At 44.1% G+C, this 19,943-nt stretch overlaps 1 pseudogene; it reads right to left on the bottom strand.

Annotated features, from left to right (window-relative positions):
• Window positions 1-3,115: 3,115 nt before the first annotated feature.
• The window catches only part of LOC123408621, a 63,501-nt pseudogene continuing 46,673 nt past the window's right edge, over window positions 3,116-19,943 (bottom strand).

Genomic DNA, 19,943 nt, shown 5'->3' on the forward strand with positions numbered 1-19,943 from the left:
CGCCTGGTGGGCTTGTAGGCTCACAGCTCCACTTCCTCCGCTGATTCTTGTGCCATTATTTTTCATAAATTCCACAAAAATTCTCCATAAATTTTCAGGTCATTCCAAGAACTTTTATTTCTGCGCAAAAACAACACCATGGCAATTCTACTGAAAATAGCGTTAGTCCGGGTTAGTTGCATTCAAATCATGCAAATTAGAGTCCAAAACAAGGGCAAAAGAGTACGGAAAAGTAGATACAACGGAGATGTATCAACGGGCGCCTCAAACGGGCCTCAAACGCCCGGGCTGACCGACACCCCTCATATCCAACCCAAATATGGGACGAATATGGGGGCGCCCAGTCACGCCTGCCATGTCGGACCCGAACCACGCTTGCCCACCCGACCGCACATATATTCCTCCGAGTCCGCTCGTTGGACCAAACCCAAGCTACTTCACTTCCCTTCTCTCCACGCCCCTTCGCCACCCGAGATCACATATAGCGATGTCTGGCCTTCTTTGGCATGGCGGGCAGCGGATTCGACTCCTTCACCCTGAGATTTGTCGACCCCAAGCTCATCCCACACGACCCTGCGGAGGAGATGGCCGTCCGGCTTGCGGTCTGCCGCTCCCGAGAAGCGGACGCCTGACAGTAGTGCTCGTACACCTTCCGTCGAGTATCCGTTGTGTGTGCACAACCGGTTCATGGATCCAGCATCGCTGCCTCACTGGAGTCGGTGCTATCCGTCTAGCGTCTGGACGCGGTGATAGATGCAGAACCGTTACATTGGATGCTCAGCACGCACCATGGGCGTCCGTGGACGCAAGCATCGTGCGACGTGACTGTGGTGTGAGGCAGCGGATGTGGGAGGTGTTGAAATCCCTCACGACGGTGGAAGTTGGAGAGCAGAGTCATATGGTGAACCGATGTGTGCCGCAACCGTGTCGTGATGGATGTCGGCTCCTCCGAGGAGGGATCCGTGATCGATCTCACGTCCACTGGCACCGTCCTAGTTACGGTCTCCGACTAGGAAGAGTATTCCATGGGAGATGGTGGGAGGTTGGCTCGTGTGAGCCGGGTAGTGTACCATGTCCTATTCTACCTCATCGGCAACCGGACCAACATTACGAGGGGCGCAGGCAGCCATCGGACATGAACAAGGCAGAGATAGACGAGCTCTGCTTACTATTAGGTTTACGTTGCATGCAACAGTATGAATTTTATGTTTCTAATTTTCATATCCGTTGTAGAATGCATTATTTGAGGGTTGAACAATCGAAGTCCATGGATGCGTCAGCGGGCATTTGAGGGTCGGATTTGCCCATCAGGTTTGTAGACGCTCTTAGCTTGTAAAATGTCTTGCATTGTGATACGGAGGGAGTAAACTTTTCTCACACTTTTCCCAAATTGTTAATTTTTGAAACAAAATTTGAATGGAACAAGCTTGTCATGAGATTTCTAGGACCAAAAACATGTTAGATATTGTTCCCATCAGATTTTAGCATCCAAGTAGTTACAGTATGGCCATTACATCAAAGTAGTTGCCATATGGCCATTGCAACCATCGCAAAACAATATGTCTAGTCTCACACACCGAAATATACAACCATCACATGTTAACATCCAAGTACTTGCAAAGATGCAACATGACCATTATAAACTACTATACATACCCTAGACCTCGAGTGAAATAGGAAAACAATCTCATGTCCTCATGTCGTCCCATTCCTAAATGTGAGCCGCTTTTATTCCCATGCCATTTGTTGGCTGATGTGGTCGATTTTTATTGTCACGTGCATGCTTACAAGTTGGAACCATTCTTCTTAAATTATGTCAATGTATCTAAGCACTATATTGGACCTAACTGTAATGCATTAAACCAATATGTGATGTTTACTGCAACAAACATGTATAGTAAGTGTTTTGTGCAACACTAGCCTCAATAAGTGGTGGTTTGTGCAATTCCCTCGACAATGACTACACCTGTACGCCCCCCCTCACCCCCCCCCCCCCGATCTGCTGTCCACCGCGACCACTCAATTTTTTTAACTCACGACATATACACAATCATCATCATTATGTATCTAGTCAGCACCGAAACCACCCGTAATTCTGTCCAATACCACCTTAGGGCCTGATTGATCGTGTATGACAAATTTGAGGGAGTGATTAATCCGGTTATAGAGTTGAGGAGAGATTTGATCCATCAAGGGAGCTTTGAAAGGGAAATGTTCCTTTTCTCAACACATGATAATGGCGCCCAACGGGAAAGTGCATAGATGAACCTGGGTACATTTGAACCCACTTTGAAAATTTCATTTTCAAATGCTAAAAGAATCCAAAAAAAAGTTGCACGGATATATCTTCATGTTCTATTGGCGTGCATGATTTCATAAAATAATAACATTTTCTTGTGGCTTGTGCAAAAAAGGAGAAAAAAATTGTGTCTGTCGAACGCTAGTTAAAAGAACTGAAATTTTTCTTGTTTGCGGGGACAAAATAAGAAGACATTTTTTTCACAAAACTTTGTGTCGCACACCCAAATTCGCGAACATATATGCGTGGATTTTATTGACACTTTTTAAAACGTACTTAAAATGTATTTTTTGAAAAATGGGTTCATACGGCCATGGGTTTAGGACGTGCCCTCTCGCGCGTGAAGCGCGTATAAAACTGGCTCTCCTCCTAAGGCCAACTCCACCGCGCGACCCCAAACAGACGCCCGTTTTGCTCGGATTCTGTCTGTTTGGGTGGGGAGATGGTGTCGTGTATGGCCCTGTCCTGGGATGCGCTTGTCGTGCGCCCAGCGCGCGGCCGCATCCGTTTGCCCTATCTTGTCCGCCTCCAAAAGAACAACGCTTCAAATACCAGCGGCCCAGTTCACGCCAGCGGCCCTAGTTCACGCCGGCAACACAGCCGGCGGCCTACACGTCCTCGCCGGCAGCAAAGCCAGCGGCCGGCAACACAGCCAACCTCCAAAATGAATAGTTTGTTTGCCGACAACACAACCAGCGGGCGGCAACATAGCCAGCCTCCAAAATAAATCTGTTTCTTGTCGGCATACAGCAGCGGCCGAGCGGGCGGCACCCATGCCAGCCTCCAAAAAAGAACGGACATGTCCGATCGGACGACCTAGTTCAGGCCGTCGGCATCGAACATTTCCTTCTGCCTGGCCTCGAACCAGCTCCTCGTCTTCTCTCTCATCTTTGTCAAGTCCACGCTCACGATCGCAAGGGCCACCTCCTTCGCTTTGGTTGCGGCATTGGTGGCCTTGATGTCGAACTGCCTCTTCCTGGCCTCGACATTGGCGGCCTCGATGTCGAGCTGCCTTTGTCGGGCCGCCTCCTCCAGGTCGATCTTCCTCTTCTTGGCCGCCTCCTCCATCTCAATCTTCTTCCATTGAAGATCCAGGTATTGCTTCATTTGCTTGTCCTTGCTTTGTCGTTTCTTCTCGTCCCTCATTTCCTTCTGAGACATCATACCATGCAAGGTCTCATGCAAGGCCATGGATGCGGCATCACGTATGTCGTCCACCTTGGAGTTGGTCTTGCCCCTCGGCATCTTCAACGCTTCGCCATCTCCACCTCCGGCAAACTTGGCCGTCTTCTTGCCTCTCTTCCTTTGGAGTTCACGATATTGATCCTTGAACTTAGGGCAATCGTTGATGATCGTCCAACAATGTGTAAGCGTGAATGTCTTGTCATTGTGCCAGTCCTTGAATGCTTCCAAAGATTGAAATGCCTACAGCACATGATCAACAAGATTTGGACATGCAAACATATACAAGGCCGAGGCAACAAAAGAACTAGGATGAGGAGAGCATACCATGTCCCCAATGCCGAGGCCACTGATGACCCACAAGTATAGGGGATCTATCGTATTCCTTTCGATAAGTAAGAGTGTCGAACCCAACGAGGAGCAGAAGGATCTAACAAGTGGTTTTCAGCAAGGTAATCTCTGCAAGCACTTAAATTATCGGTAACAAGTAGTTGTGTGACAAGAGGTGCAACAAAGTGTCCCAATCCCTTTTGTATCAAGGGACAAGCCTGGAGAAACTCTTATAGGAGGTAAAACACCCCCGAGGACACACGGGAATTTCTGTCAAGCTAGTTTTCATCATGTTCATATGATTCGCGTTCGCTACTTTGATAGTTTGATATGTGGGTGGACCGGTGCTTGGGTGCTGCCCTTACTTGGACAAACATCCCACTTATGATTAACCCCTCCCACAAGCATCCGTAAATATGAAAGAAGAATTAAGACAAAGTCTAACCATATCATTAAACTAGTGGATCCAAATCAGCCCCTTACGAAGCAACGCATAAACAAGGGTTTAAGCTTCTGTCACTCTAGCAACCCATCATCTACTTACTACTTCCCAATGCCTTCCTCTAGGCCCAAATTATGGTGAAGTGTTATGTAGTCGACGTTCACATAACACCACTAGAGGAAAAACAACATACAACGCATCAAAATATCGAACGAATACCAAATTCACATGACTACTTATAGCAAGACTTATCCCATGTCCTCAAGAACAAAAGTGACTACTCACAAAGCATAATAATATTCATGACCAGAGAGGTATTGAATATCATCAAGGATCTGAACATATAATCTTCCACCGAGTAATCCAACTAGCATCAACTACAAAGAGTAATTAACACTACTAGCAACCTTACAAGTACCAATCGGAGTCGCGAGACGAAGATTGGTTACAAGAGATGAACTAGGGTTTGGAGATGACATGGTGCTGATGAAGATGTTGATGGTGATGAGTCCCCTCTGATGAGAGGAGTGTTGGTGATGACAATGGCGACGATTTCCCCCTCCGGCAGCGAAGTTTCTCCGGCAGGACGACCCTGCCGGAGCTCTAGATTGGTTCTGCTCAAGTCCGCCTCGTGGCGGCGGCGATTCCTCCCGAAAGCCTCCTCTTGATTTGTTTTTGGAATGGAACCCTCCTTATAGCAAAAGAGGGGGGCCAGAGGGCCAGCAGGGAGCTCACAAGCCCCCTAGGCGCGGCCAGGGGAGTAGGCCGCGCCTAGCAGGCTTGTGGCCTCCTCCTCGCGCCCCTCTGGTACTTCTTCGGCTCAGTATTTTTTATAAATTCCAAAATAAATCCTCGTTCATTTTCACGTCTTTTGGAGTTGCGCAGAATAGGTATCTCAAACTTGCTCCTTTTTCAGGCCAGAATTCTAGCTGTCGGCATTCTCCCTCTTCATGTAAACCTTGCAAAATAAGAGAGAAAAGGCATAAGTATTGTACGTGAAGTGTAATAAAAGCCCATAAAGTGATAAATATCAACATGAAAGCATGATGCAAAATGGACGTATCAACTCCCCCAAGCTTAGACCCCGCTTGTCCTCAAGCGAAAGCCGAGATCAATAAAATATGCCCACATGTTTAGAGAGAGAGGTGTCGACAAAACAAGATACGGGCATGCATGCATCATGATCATAGTCAGAACAACAATACCATCATATGAACTCTTATGCTAAAGTGACAATTCCTTCACTAGGTAAAGTAAGGATCAAGAAGCTTAATGAGAATTAACAACCGATAGCCTTTAGTCATTGAAGCAATTGCAATTTATCATAACATCGGAAAGAGTCAAATAAGAGCTTGTAAAGAAAATCCACATACTCAATCATCTTTTCATTTTATACAATTGCTACAACTCACGTAGTACTCATGAGATCAAAGTTTCAGTTGGACACAGAGAAAAACAGGGGCTTATAGTTTTGCCTCCCAACTACTTACCTCAAGGGTAATGTCAACAATAATAAATCATGAATACTTACTTCCAAGTTGACATATGAATATAGATCTTTCCCTAGCATATGACGTTAGCCAAGATAAAGGCGAAATAAGGAATTGGTGTAGATCACCATGACTCTTTCAAGGGCAAAAAGTAAAGATACAAGATAGGCCCTTCGCAGAGGGAAGCAGAGGTTGTCATGCGCTTTTGAGGTTTGGATGTGCGACCTCTTAGTGTGAAGGAACGTCACTTAATATTGCCTCCTGTGATAAAGAACTTTATTATGCAGTCTGTCATTTTTATATCTTCCTCATTACAGGTTCGTACAAAGCTTATTTTCCACACACTAATAGATCATACATATTTAGGGATCAATTTTTATTGCTTGCACTGATGACAACTTACTTCAGGGATCTTATTCAATCCATAGGTAGGTATGGTGGACTCTCATGGCAAAACTGGGGTTGAAGGTTTGTGGATGCACAAGTAGTATCTCTACTTAGTGCGGAAGTTTTGGCTAATATGAGGTGGAAGCAATCGTCACATGCTAAGGGATCTCTAGTCATATAACATTGTTCGTAACCAAGCAAACCCAATTCATTAAGTTGTCTTCCTTGTCCAACATCTACTTCTAAGCATGTAATAGTTTAGTGAGTGTTCACAATCATAGATGGTGTCAAAGATGATATATTCATATGTGAACCTCTCCTTCTTTATTACTTCCTATTAATTGCAACAATGACCAAGGTCTACGTTTCTCCACCCTTAACAAGTTTCAATCAACATTCTTTTTATATGTGAAGCCATCACTTCCCATAAGATCATTACATGATCGTTCATGCTTTTGTTCTGTTATCATTCTTTTAATCATGGCATGAGCCAAGGCCCTAATCTAAAACACTCTTTATTATATGACTCACAAACTCGAATACATCGGGGGTGACACAAAGCAAAACTCAAGCCTAAAACACTAAGAACTTTATTCTACTAGAGAAAGATAAAACCAAAAAGGAACGAACTAAGAAAAGGTAAAGGCAAAAGATGTGATGGTGATACGATACTGGGGCAACTCCCCCAAGCTTGGCACAAACCAAGGGGATTGCCCATACCCATGCTTAGTTGTCTTCCTTTGGAGGTGAAGGTGGTGGAATTGTTTTGTCCTTTGATTTCAAGAGGGCCATCAATCTTTGATTTATACCTTGGAGCTCTATGATATGTTTCTCCAGCAAAACAACTTCACGAGTGAGATAAGTATTACGAACACGAGTTATTTCACATAACCTGAAGAGCTCGATCAAGGATGGAGGTAAAAGGTGGAGGTAAGGTTGAAGAAAATCCTCTTCCTCGGTTTCTTCCTTGTTGAGCATAGATTTCCCTTCATCCAACGCCGGATTCTTCTCCTTACGTTTGCCCTTAGTTTCTTTAGGTAGCCTTTCCTTGGCCTCCATGACCTCCATTCTTTTCAGATCAGCATTTACTTCTTCATAGACATGAGGGAGATCGTTCTCCCCCACAGATTCATGAGACAACATCTTGCTCTAAATCTGCGGCAAAAAACAGGCTCGAAACGAAAACAGAGGAAAATTGTGTGATACGAGGGTCAGACCTTACGGGAGAATATATAATGATTTTGCCCGACCAGAAGGAGTACTCCACAAGAAAATGGAGTCCAGAAGGCACACGAGGTGGTCACAAGACCCCCAGGCGCGGCCAGGGGAGTGGCCCGGGCCTGGCAGGCTTGTCGCCTCCTCGTGCGCTTTCCGGACTACTTTAAATTTTTCTATTTTTCAAAAAATTCCAAAACGGAGAAAAATTCCTACTGGAAAAGTTTTGGAGTCGGTTTACTTACCGAATCACATACCTCTTTGTTTTCGGAGTCTGAAACAGGCTGATAAATATCCCTTATGTACTCCTCCGGAGTTATGGTATTGATAATATTCCTTTCAACATTTATGGGAGTACCTGAGATATAATGCTTGATTCTCTGCCCATTTACCACTCTTGGAAAATTACCTTCCGTGTTGTTGATCTTGATGGCACCGGAATGATATACTTCCTCAACAATGTAAGGACCTTCCCATTTAGAGAGAAGCTTGCCTGCAAAAAATATTAAACGAGAATTATATAGCCAGACATGATCACCTACATTGAACTCATGTTTCTGTATCCTTTTATCATGCCACCTCTTAACCTTTTCTTTGAACAACTTGGCATTTTCATATGCCTGAGCTCTCCATTCATCAAGCGAGCTAATATCAAATAACCTCTTCTCACCAGCAAGTTTGAAATCAAAGTTGAGCTCTTTGATTGTCCAATAAGCCTTATGCTCTAGCTCAAGAGGTAAATGACATGCTTTGCCGTAAACCATTTTGTACGGATACATGCCCATGGGATTCTTATAAGCTGTTCTATAAGCCCACAGTGTATCATCGAGCTTCTTAGACCAATTCTTTCTAGACCTATTGACAGTCTTTCGCAGAATTAGTTTAATCGCTCTATTACTTAGCTCTACTAGACCACTGGACTGAGGATGATAGGGAGATGCAACTCTATGGTTAACATCATACTTAGCAAGCGTTTTATGGAAAGCACAATGAATAAAATGTGAACCACCATCAGTCATTAGATATCTAGGGACTCCAAATCTGGGGGAAATAACTTCTTTAAGCATCCTGATAAAAGTGTTGTGAGATGCACTACTAGTTGGGATAGCTTCTACCCACTTAGTAACGTACTCAATAGCAACTAGGATATGAGTATACCCGTTGGATTTTGGAAAAGGTCCCATATAATCAAAGCCCCAAACATCAAATGGTTCAATGACAAGTGAATAACTCATAGGCATTTCCTAACGTTTGCCGATACTACCTATTCTTTGACATTCGTCACAAGACAAGACAAACTTACGGGCATCCTTGAAGAGAGTGGGCCAATAGAAACCTGATTGCAATATTGTAATGCCCCAAGTGTAACATTTCCATATTCGGAACCTTGCCATGTGTGGGTCCATGATGTCATTGCTATGTGAGCTATATTCCATGTGTTATTTCATGTGGTCATGCCATGCCATCTCTTTTGCATTCTTGTGTCCTTTGTGTGTTTGTTGTGGTGATCCATGATGAGTGTGGTCATGTGGTGATGTGGTTCCTTTGGGTGTGATCCATCATGTGTGAAGTGGTAGTTTCAACTTGCTTGTTTTCAAAACTAGATTTCCAAAATAGCTCCTTCTCCTTTTATTTGGAAAAGACCCATATTGAACTTGTTGGAAAACCTGTTTTAAAATGTTGACCTTTTAGTGCCTTTATTGTGAGTGTGGATATGTGAAAGAGGGATTTTACAACTTTGTTTTGATGTGGATTACCTTCAAAACCAGATTTAAATAAATCTGATTTGTAATTATTTTAGTTGTCCCAAAAAATCCTCTTTTCATTTTATTTTATTGGGTCATAATTCCCTTATGACCAGGGGCATTTTTGTTTTATTTTGGGGTCAACAGTTTTGCCTATTTGCATTTATTTGTCTCTGTTTTATTTAAAGTAGGAAATAACCTGGGATTCCTTTTCTGCTTATTTGGCGCTAACCGAGTGGGCCTCCTCCCCTCGCCGGCCCAACCTCTTCTTTCCTTCGCGAGGGCAGCCCACTAACGCGTCCTTCTTCCTCCTCGTTGTCGTCACCCTTGTACGGCGTCGATCCCCTCCGTCGATCTCCTCCTTCTCCATATCCTGCGGCCTGCGCTCGCCTCCCAAGGCATTAGAAAGCCACACTGCCTTCCCCTCGAAGCCCTAACCCTTCCATCTTCCTCCTCCCTCTCACTGGCGCCGTGAGGAGGTGGCCCGAGATCCTCCTCCGCCATGGCCGGCCCCTGTTGAGGTCGCCGCCGTCGAAGTCGTTCCCCTTCTTCCTCTCCAAGCGTTCTAGGAGCAAGCGGAGATCCAAGGGAGTCCATTCCCGCAGCAAGGAGACGCCGATCGCTTCTACTTCCACGATGTCGACGATGACCCCCTTCCTCCTCTGCTCCGACGACTTCTTCCGCAACGGCTTCTTCCTCTTCGATGTCTTCTTCCTCTCCGTCAGCCCGTCCTCCTCGACGCATGGGTGAGCAGCCGATCTCCTCCCTGTTCCCCTGCTAGTAGGATCTCTCCTAGAGCCGTAGTTGCACGCGTAGTTCCTCTCTGTCGCCGGTGCCGCCGTGCTCGTGGAGCCGTAGCTGCAGTGCGCCTCTCGTCGTGTTTAGGGGTGAAATGGGTTCGCCTTGAGCCCCTCTTCCTCCCCGCGAGTGCCCGTAGCCCAATTTGTAGCGTAGCGCCGGTGGTGACCCTCCCCTATTTCGGTCGCCGTCGCGTGGAAGGAGAAGCAGGGGGTATTCCTAAGAGAGTTACCTCCCCCTATGTAGTAACAATCGATCGAATAGCGCAGTGGCAGTAGGGTGATTTTGCTTCGCGTAGGTCGTGGGTTCGAGCCCCCGCAAGCGCACCCCTTTTTAGTTTGTTTTTCTGGTACTGTAGCGAACAGGGAAGCTTACCCTCGTAGCCCCCTCTGTTCTGTCGAGTCTAGTGTTGTAGCGTAGTGGTGTGGCTGCCTGTCGATCCAGGGGTGATCCTGGGTTCGATCCCAGGGATGCCCCTTTCTATTTTTTTGCATGTTGTTGCTTGTGTTGAACATTAGCTTGCTTGGACAGAAAGATTGCTTGTGCCTAAGGACAAACCAATAGGTTTTCCTTTTATTTTAGCTTGTATATGCATATGTGTGTGTAGTCAAACCCTTGGTGTTGTTGTGGTTGCTCTAGCATGAGTAGGAGTAGTGTGTATATGTGTAGGTTGTGCATGTGTGTGTGTGTGGTGATGTGCTGAGGCTCATGTGCATGAGGCTAACCCCTCATGTCACCATTGGAGTTGTGGGTGTGAGTTGTGCATGTGTGGATGATGAAATAGTGAGTACCACATGTGATATGGCGCTATTTGAGACTATATGATTCTATGTTGTTTTTTCCTTTCAACTTTGTGTCCTCATGTGGTATGCAAGTACCTAGATATTATATATGGATTTGGGGTAGAATCATCCCAGGAATCCACTGGTGGAATCAGATTTCACTTTGGAGCAACTTCATAAACTGTCATTTTTTCTGTCTTGATGCTATGTTTAGAGCTTAGTGCCATGTGGCGTGATGGGCCCATGAGGATGAATCCTTGATGTGGCAATAGTGGGTGAACCCCTCTACAGCATGGTAGTTTTGTTTTATGCTTAGGAGTTTATATGTGCAAGTTGTGCCTTGTCAAAGTTGACATGTGGCTGAAATTGTCAGCTCGGTGAAAATCTGTGATTTTCACTAAGTCTGAGAAACTGCTGTTATTTTCTTCCCTTGTTGTTGTGGTTGCAAAATCTCATGTGTTGGGAATCAGCCCTTGCAATCAACTAGAGAGTTGGAGCTTTTGTGTTTGTCTAGCTCTCTGTTAAATTTCTTGCACATTCACTTCCTGTAGATATTATTTTGGAGGCTGTCAAAATGCTTCAGAGCATAAGCAACTCGTGAAAATCTGAGATTTTCACAAAGTCCCTGAAATCTGTTATTTTTGTCCAAGTTAGCACCTATAGATCTTCCTGTGTGTGACTCCTTTATATTATCTTCTTGCTCAGGCTTGTAGAGATTTTGAATAGCTTTTGCCACATATCTTGTTTGGCACATTTGGGTCGTTGTAGGTACTTTGCATGTTGCTCACAAACTACTATGATGCTGTTTAGGACAGATTGCATGTTTTAGTTGTTTTGAAGCTTGTGATAGTATTGTTGGTGGTGTGGTGAGTTTCCTTGCACCACCCCGCCTATATTTGTTTGTTTGATCATGTGGCAACCTAGGAATACCAGAAGAGTGCCATTGGAGTGTGCTTGTGGTGGAATTGATCCGTAGGACTCCAAATCTTGTTTCGTAGTTTCCGGTTGATCCATAGCTCCGTTCTCAACGTTCTATATATGCTTTTGCATCATTTTCTCGTGTCGCACCTGTTCATGCCATCTTCAAGCATGTCAAGATAACTTAGAGTGAAGTTCTGTCCAGAAGTTTATCTTCTCTTCTCATGCATATGCAAGTGACTAGAATAGAGATGCATGCTTCATTCTCATCTCATGCATCATGTGTTTGTTGCATCATGTTGTGTTGGTGTTCATTGGCTGTTATTTTTATCTTGGATAGCACCGGGATCAGAGAGCGAGTACGTGGATTCTGGAGAGTACATGTAGGACGAACAAGAGCAGTTCCAAGCTGAAGACATCACAGGCAAGATGACTGTGACCTTGATATCGTATCTAGCTTTGTTATGCTTAGAATCACGTTTCCTTCGATATATGTTCGTTGCCTACTACTTGATATAATTGCCTCCTGATATTGCCATGAAACCCAAACACCTTCCCCTCCTAGCTAATGTTGTATGGCTAAGTAGGCTTGCTCAGATTCTAATGATAGCTTTGCTAGTTGCAGGAGCCAGCTGTCTCATGTGATAACATGAGAATTTTGATATCATTATGTTTAAAACTGCTATTTAATTAATGCACCTATACACTTGGTAAATGACGGAAGGCCTAGGCTTTTGCCGGGTGATTTGTTCCGTTATTGCCGCCTTAGTTTCGGCTACCAGTGTTTGATTCCATGACTGATCGCTCCTAACACGTTTGGGGTTGTTATGGGGACCCCCTTGATAAATCGTGTAGTGTTATAACTTGTCCGGCAGGACCTAATAACCCACAAGTATAGGGGATCACAATAGTTTTTGAGGGTAGAGTATTCAACCCAAATTTTTTGATTCGACACAAGGGGAAGCCAAAGAATATTCTCAAGTATTAGCACTTGAGTTGTCAATTCAACCACACCTGAAAAACTTAGTATCTGCAGAAAAGTATCAGTAGCAAAGTAGTGATAGCAACAATAGCAACGGTAACAAGTAGCAGCAAAGTGACAGCGGTAGCAGCAAAGTAAGAGTAGCACGAGCGACAGCAATAGCGACAGAGTAACAGTAGTAGCACTGACAGCAGTAGCGGCAAGGTAACATAGCAAGGACCAGTAGGACAAACTCGTAGGCATTGGATCGGTGATGGATGATTATGCCGGATGTTATTCATCATGCAACAGTTATAACACGGAGAGATATGTAACTAGCTCTAGTTCGCCAATGTAATGTAGGCATGTATTCTGTATGTAGTCATACATGCTTAGGGAAAAGAACTTGCATGACATCTATTGTCCATCCCTCCCGTGGCAGCGAGGTCCTAATGGAAACTACGGGATATTAAGATTCTCCTTTAACAGAGAACCGTACCAACGCATTAACACTTAGTGAATACATGAACTCCTCATACTATGGTAATCTCCGGGAGTGGTTCCGGGTATTGTCACTCCGGGGTTGCCGGGTCATAACACATAGTAGGTGACTACAACTTGCAAGATAGGATCAAGAACACACATATATTGACGAGAACATAATAGGTTCAGATCTGAAATCATGGCACTCGGGCCCTAGTGACAAGCATTAAGCATAGCCAAGTAGTAGCAACATCAATCTCATAACATAGTGGATACCAGGGATCAATCCCCGTCAAAACTAACTCGATTACATGATAGATCTTATCCAACCCATCACCGTCCAGCAAGCCTACGATGAGATTACTCACTAACGGTGAAGAGCGTCATGGAATTGGCGATGAAGGAAGGTTGGTGATGACGATGGCGACGATCTCTCCTCTCCGGAGCCCAGAACGGACACGAGATGTGCCCTCCAGAGGAAGAACAGGAGGTGGCGGCGCCTCTGTATCGTAAAACGCGGTGAACTCTTCTCCTTGATTTTTTCCCGGACGAAAGGGACTAAATAGAGCTGGAGTTGGAGGCAGTGGAGCAACGTGGGCCCCACAAGCCTGCCAGGCGCGGCCGGGGGGCGCCTGGTGGGCTTGTGGGCTCCACGCTCCACCCCTCCGGTTGATTCTTGCGCCAGTATTTTTTATATATTCCGCAAAAAAATACCCGTAAATTTCCAGGTCATTCCGAGAACTTCTATTTCTGTGCAAAAACAACACTATGGCAATTCTGCTGAAAACAGTGTTAGTCGAGGTTAGTTCCATTCAAATCATGCAAATTAGAGTCCAAAACAAGGGAAAAAGAGTTTGGAAAAGTAGATACGATGCAGACGTATCAACTCCCCCAAGCTTAAAGCCTTGCCTGTCCTCAAGAAATTCAGTTGACAAACTGAAAGAGACAAAAGAAAAACTTTTACGAACTCTGTCCGATCTTGTTGTTGCAACTATGTCTAACTCACATCCAGAATTTCAGCAAGACCACAAGCTAACCACATAGGCAAATGACATCTAGGTCTCACGGTAAACTCATATCAATGGCATAATCAACTAGCGAGCAAATAATAATAAGTTTCAAATGTCAACACTTTAATCAAAACAATCATGAAGCAGTGTGAACAGATGGTATCTCGCTAGCTCTTTCTGAGACCGCAAAACATAAATGCACAGCACCTTCAAAGACCAAGGGCTGACTAAACATTGTAATTCATGGCAAAGAAGATCCCGTCACAGTCATACTCAATATCAATCAAAAGCAAAGGATAAAAATGACAAAGGTGCTCTCTAATTGGTGCTTTTATAAGAAGAGGATGACTCAACAGGAACATAAATAGACAAGCCCTTCGTAGAGGGAAGCATTGATTTGTAGATGTGCCAGAGCTCAAGCTTTGAAGACAGAGATAATAATTTTGGGTGGCATTCTTTCATTGTCAATGCAATGACCAAGAGTTTTCACCATCTTCCACGCTACACATGCTATAGGAGGTTCCCAAACAGAAAAGTAAAGTTTTGACTCCCCCACCACCGATCAATCACACTCCACGACTAGCCGAATACTCGGGTGTCGTCCATACCAACATCAATCCAGGGGGAGTTTTGTTTGCAATTATCTTTTCGATTTGAGCATGGAACTGGGCATTCCATTTACCGGCCCCTTTCTCATGAATGATAGTGAATAAACACGTATCGAGGATAACACGCCTAGCATGGAAGATACTGATAGCCCCTTGTCACCACATGAGTGGTTCGGGCATGCAAAACATATTATTTCTTGAAGATTTAGAGAGTGGCACATGCAAATTTACTTGGAATGGCAGGTAGATACCGCATATAGGTAGGTATGGTGGACCCATATGGAACAACTTTGGGTTTATGGAAGTGGATGCACAAGCAGTATTCCCACTTAGTACAAGTGAAGGCTAGCAAAAGACTGGGAAGCGACCAACTAGACAGCGACAAGAGTCATCAAAATGCATTGAGATTAACCAACATTGAGTGCAAGCATGAGTAGGACATAAATCACCATGAACATGAATATCATAGAGGCTATGTTGATTTTGTTTCAACTACATGCGTAAAGATGTGCCAAGTCAAGCCACTTGAATCATTCAAAGGAGGATACTATCCTATCATACTACATCATAATCATCTCAAGATTCATGTTGGCATCCAAGACAAACCATTATAAGCTCCTAGCTAATTAAGCATGGCATCACAAACTATGATCTCTAAGTTTTCATTGCAAACATGTTTCTCTCATAACAAAGCTGAATTGGGAACGATGAGCTAGTCATATTTACAAAAACAAAATAGATCGAGTTCATACCAGCTTTTCCAGGCTCAGTCACTTCATCATATATCGTCATTATTGCCTTTCACTTGCACGACCGAATGATGTGAACAATAATAAGAGTGCTCATGCATTGGACTAAGCTAGAATCTGCAGGCAAACACAAAGGAGAAGACAAAGTAATATGTCTCTTTAACAGATAAACAGATATGCATGCGAGAGCCACTAAACATTATAAGCATGGTCTTCTACCTTGACCCAAATAAAAAGAAAACTATTTACACGGGAAAGCTCCCAACAAGCAAAAGAAGAACGGCAGATCTTTTTGAGTTTTCTCAAACTAGACAAACACACGAGAAGAAAGCGAGAAAAAGAAATAAACTAGCATGGATTATAAAGTGGCAAAGTGTGAACATCGACTAACAAAGTGAAAGCGTAAGCACGAATATAAATTCGGTGAGAAACACGTGCTCCCCCAAGCTTAGGCTTTTGGCCTCAGTTGGTCTACTTCCAAGGAGGGAAATAACCAGCTCCGGGGTACTCCGGAGTGGATTGAGGGTGCCACTGTTGTGTGAGCTCCTCTGGCTCCCACTGATAAACTGGCGTCTAGTACTCGACTGGTAGCTCGGGCACGGGCGCCTGTGGTTGGGCTATGCCCCAATATGCGTAGATGTCCGAGGGCATAACAATGTAGCTACCTAGATGAACATTGAACAAAGAAGGAGCAGGCAAAGTAATAGTCTCACGAGTACCCTGACTAAATACCAGGTTATAAATCATCCTTCTATTTATATGTCTTTCAAGAAAGTCATGGCGAACCATGCTATCATAATCTAGATATCTCACAGGAAGAAGGATCTCTTCTTCCTCGTCCAGTCTAATAGGTGTCTCAAAATATCTAGCAAGGCGAGTAGCATAGATACCTCCATAGACAACGCCTTTAGAACGGTTCGTGTTCAACCGTTGAGCTACTATAGCACCCAAGCTATAAGTTATCATTATAAAGGGCTTCGCGCAAAACCGAAAGATCTGGGGAGCTAAGGGCCCCAGCTTTCCACGGCCAATCAAACATTTTCCCACAAATAATGAGAAGTACCGGAGCACTAGAAAATGTATGCTAGCAGCTCTAGCGCAAGACACTCCTCTCTCCTCTCCTACAGCAATAGTATCTATGAAAGCCTCCAAGTCCCGTGGACGAGGTTCATGAATATCCCCAACATAAGGTAATTTGCAAACATTGCAAAAATCCTGAAGTGACATACGCTCGGGGATATCATATAATTTGAACTCAACCATAGGAGGACTCTTCCTTGGATAAAAGTTAAAGCTTTGCACGAAAATATTAGTGAGGAGGAGGTATTGCGGACACTTATCTTCAACGAAGGCGGTAAGGCATGCATTCTCCACCAAGTAGTAAAAGTCCTCATAAAGTCCGGCGGCACGTAAGGACACATCGCTTGGCCACTCACACGCTCGAACTTCTGCAACTCGGGGAACCGAATACTTGGGTTTCTTCTTCTCATTCCCATCATCCTTGGGGTCACAGCTTGAAGAGCCTCTTAAGAACCTCCTCATCTTTTGCTTTTTCTATCTCTGAAAATTTCTGAAATTTTTAGTGACTCTAAGGAAAAGTGAACAAGTCTCAATGAAACTCATAGCAACTACTCCTTCAAGTGCCTAGAGGCCATATCACGCATCAAAACTACTTGGGACCAGCTAAAATTAGCATGCAAAGCTCAAGAACGGGGTCACCAAGGCAGCAAAAATACGCAACGTATAAGGCACTAGAGCAAAAACTAATTCGACCAATGGAGGAGTCACTTACCAAGGAGCAATTTCCCCAAAACAGTTTGGTGAATGGTGCTTTACACAAGGAGATCAAAAATACCAGCAAGAAGAGCAAGAACACGGGTTTGAGCTGCAAAACTATTTTTTCTGGAGGTAGGAGAAGCAGATAGGAGCTAGAATAAGTGGAGGGGGTACACGTGGGCCCTACAAGCCTCGTAGGCGTGGCCAGGGGGTGCCCGTGCCTCCAGGTCTTGTGGCCCACTCGTGCAGCCCCATGACTAGCTCTTCATCTCAATATTTTTCAAAAATTCCAGAAAAAACATAATTTTCACGGCATTCGGAGAACTTTTATTTTCGAGGTACTTTTCTACGGGACGCTAAAACAGAAAATAGGGAAAACTAAACTAAATCTATCATTTTTCTTCTAAGCAACCGAAGGTGAAATCTTGGAACAGAGGTTTGTGACTCCTCGATTCATCCATCTCATGGTCATCGAAAGAAATCCGTCAATGAGGTTGATCAAATATCCTTGACAAACTTTTTCGAATCGCAAAAGGAAACGGAGAATTTTCGAATAGTCACTAGGTTGCCTCAATAGGGATGTGCATATCCCCAACAAGCAAATCATATTTCATCTTAACAGTAGGTATGGGGCATTCAAAGCTCCCAATAAGAATCGATGAAGTTTTTTCAATAGCATTGATGCAATGTACTCGATATTGTTTCTTCGGAAAGTGCATCGTATGCTCATTACCATTGACATGTAAAGTGACATTGCCTTTGTTGCAATCAATAACAACCCATGTAGTGTTTAAAAATGGTCTTCCAAGGATGACCGCCATGGCATCATCCTCGGGAATATCCATGCTAACAAAGTCTGTTAAGATAGTAACATTCGCAACCACAACAGGCACATCCTCGCAAATGCCGATAGGGAAAGTAGTTGATTTGTCGGCCATTTGCAGAGAGATTTCACTGGGTGTCAACTTATCCAGTTATAGCCTACGATAAAGAGAGAGAGGCATAACACTAACACCGGCTCCAAGGTCGCATAAAGCAGTTCTAACGTAGTTGCCTTTAATGGAGCAAGGTATAGTGGGCACTCCGGGATCACCTAGTTTCTTAGGAGTTCCACCCTTGAAGGTGTAATTAGCGAGCATGGTGGAAATCTCAACCTCAGGTATCCTCCTCTTATTAGTCACAATATCTTTCATGTACTTAGCATACGGAGACATTTTGAGCATATTTGTCAAACGCATTTGCAGAAAGACATGTCTAATCATTTCAACGAATCGCTCAAAATCCTCATCATCCTTTTTCTTGGATGGTTTGGGTGGAAAGGGCATGGGTTTATGAACCCATGGTTCCCTTTCTTTACCATGCTTCCTAGCAGCAAAGTCATTTTTATCGTATCTCTTATTCTTAGGCTGTGGGTTATCAAGATCAACAGGTTCAATCTCCACATCCTTATCGTTGCTAGGTTGAGCATCTTCATGAGCATCACTATCGATATTATCATTAGGCTCATGTTCATCACCAGATTGCGTTTCAGCATCATAAACAGAGACATCGTTTGGACTCTCGGGTGTAGCAGCAACAGGGTTGCTAGCGTGCAAGTTCCTATCAACTTTCTTCTTCTTCCTAGGATGACTAGGTGCATCAGTACTAACTCCTTGAGAATCTTGTTCAATTATCTTAGGATGACCCTCAGGATACAAAGGTTCCTGGGTCATTCTACCGCCTCTAGTGACGACTCTAACAGAATTGTCATTCAACTCATTCAGCAAGTCATTTTGAGCCTTAAGTACTTGTTCTACTTGAGTAGTAACCATGGAGGCATGTTTACTCAAGAGCTTAAGATCATTGACGTTTCTGTCCACACAAGCACTTAAATGACTAAGCATACGAGCATTCTGTTCCAATTGTCTGCTATCATAATCATTGAAACTTTGTTGCCAATGGCAACAAAGTTATTAAGTTCATCCAGGCATAAGCTAGCAGGTTTATCAAAAGGAATATCACTCTCATTGAATCTACAAAGAGAATTTACTTCTACTACCTGTGTCGGGTTATCAAGACCATGGATCTCTTCGATAGGTGGTAGATTTTTGACATCTTCAGATTTAATGCCTTTCTCTTTCATAGATTTCTTAGCTTCTTGCATATCTTCAGGACTGAGGAATAGAATACCTCTTTTTCGGAGTTGGCTTTGGAGGTGGTTCAGGAATAGTCCAAGCATTCTCATTGCACAAGATATTATTCAATAGGATCTCACCTTGTTCTACGGTTCATTCCCTGAAAACACAACCAACACAACTATCTAGGTGGTCTTTAGAAGCATCTGTTAGTCCATTATAAAAGATATCAAGTATTTCATTCTTCTCAAGAGGGTGATCAGGCAAAGCATTCAGTAGCTGGATGAGCCTCCCCCAAGCTTGTGGGAGACTCTCTTCTTCAACTTGCGCAAAGTTAGATCTGCCCTCCAGATGAAGAACAGGTTGTGGTGGCGCCTCCGTATCGCAAACGCAACGAAATCTTCTCATTTTAATTTTTCTGGGACGAAAGGGAACTTATAGAGCTGAGGTTGGGGGCGGCAGAGCCGTGTGGGCCCCACAAGCTTGCCCACCGCCACCAGGGGGTAGCGGAGGCAGGGCTTGTGGCACACTGGCCCACCCCCTCAGGTGGATCTTCGCGCAGGTATTTTTCATATTTTCCAAAAATGATCTCCGTAAATTTTCAGGACGTTTGGAGAACTTCGATTTCTGCACAAAAATAACACCAAGGCAATT

This window comes from Hordeum vulgare, chromosome 7H, assembly GCF_904849725.1.
Source record: "Hordeum vulgare subsp. vulgare chromosome 7H, MorexV3_pseudomolecules_assembly, whole genome shotgun sequence".
NCBI classification, from domain to species: Eukaryota; Viridiplantae; Streptophyta; class Magnoliopsida; order Poales; family Poaceae; genus Hordeum; species Hordeum vulgare.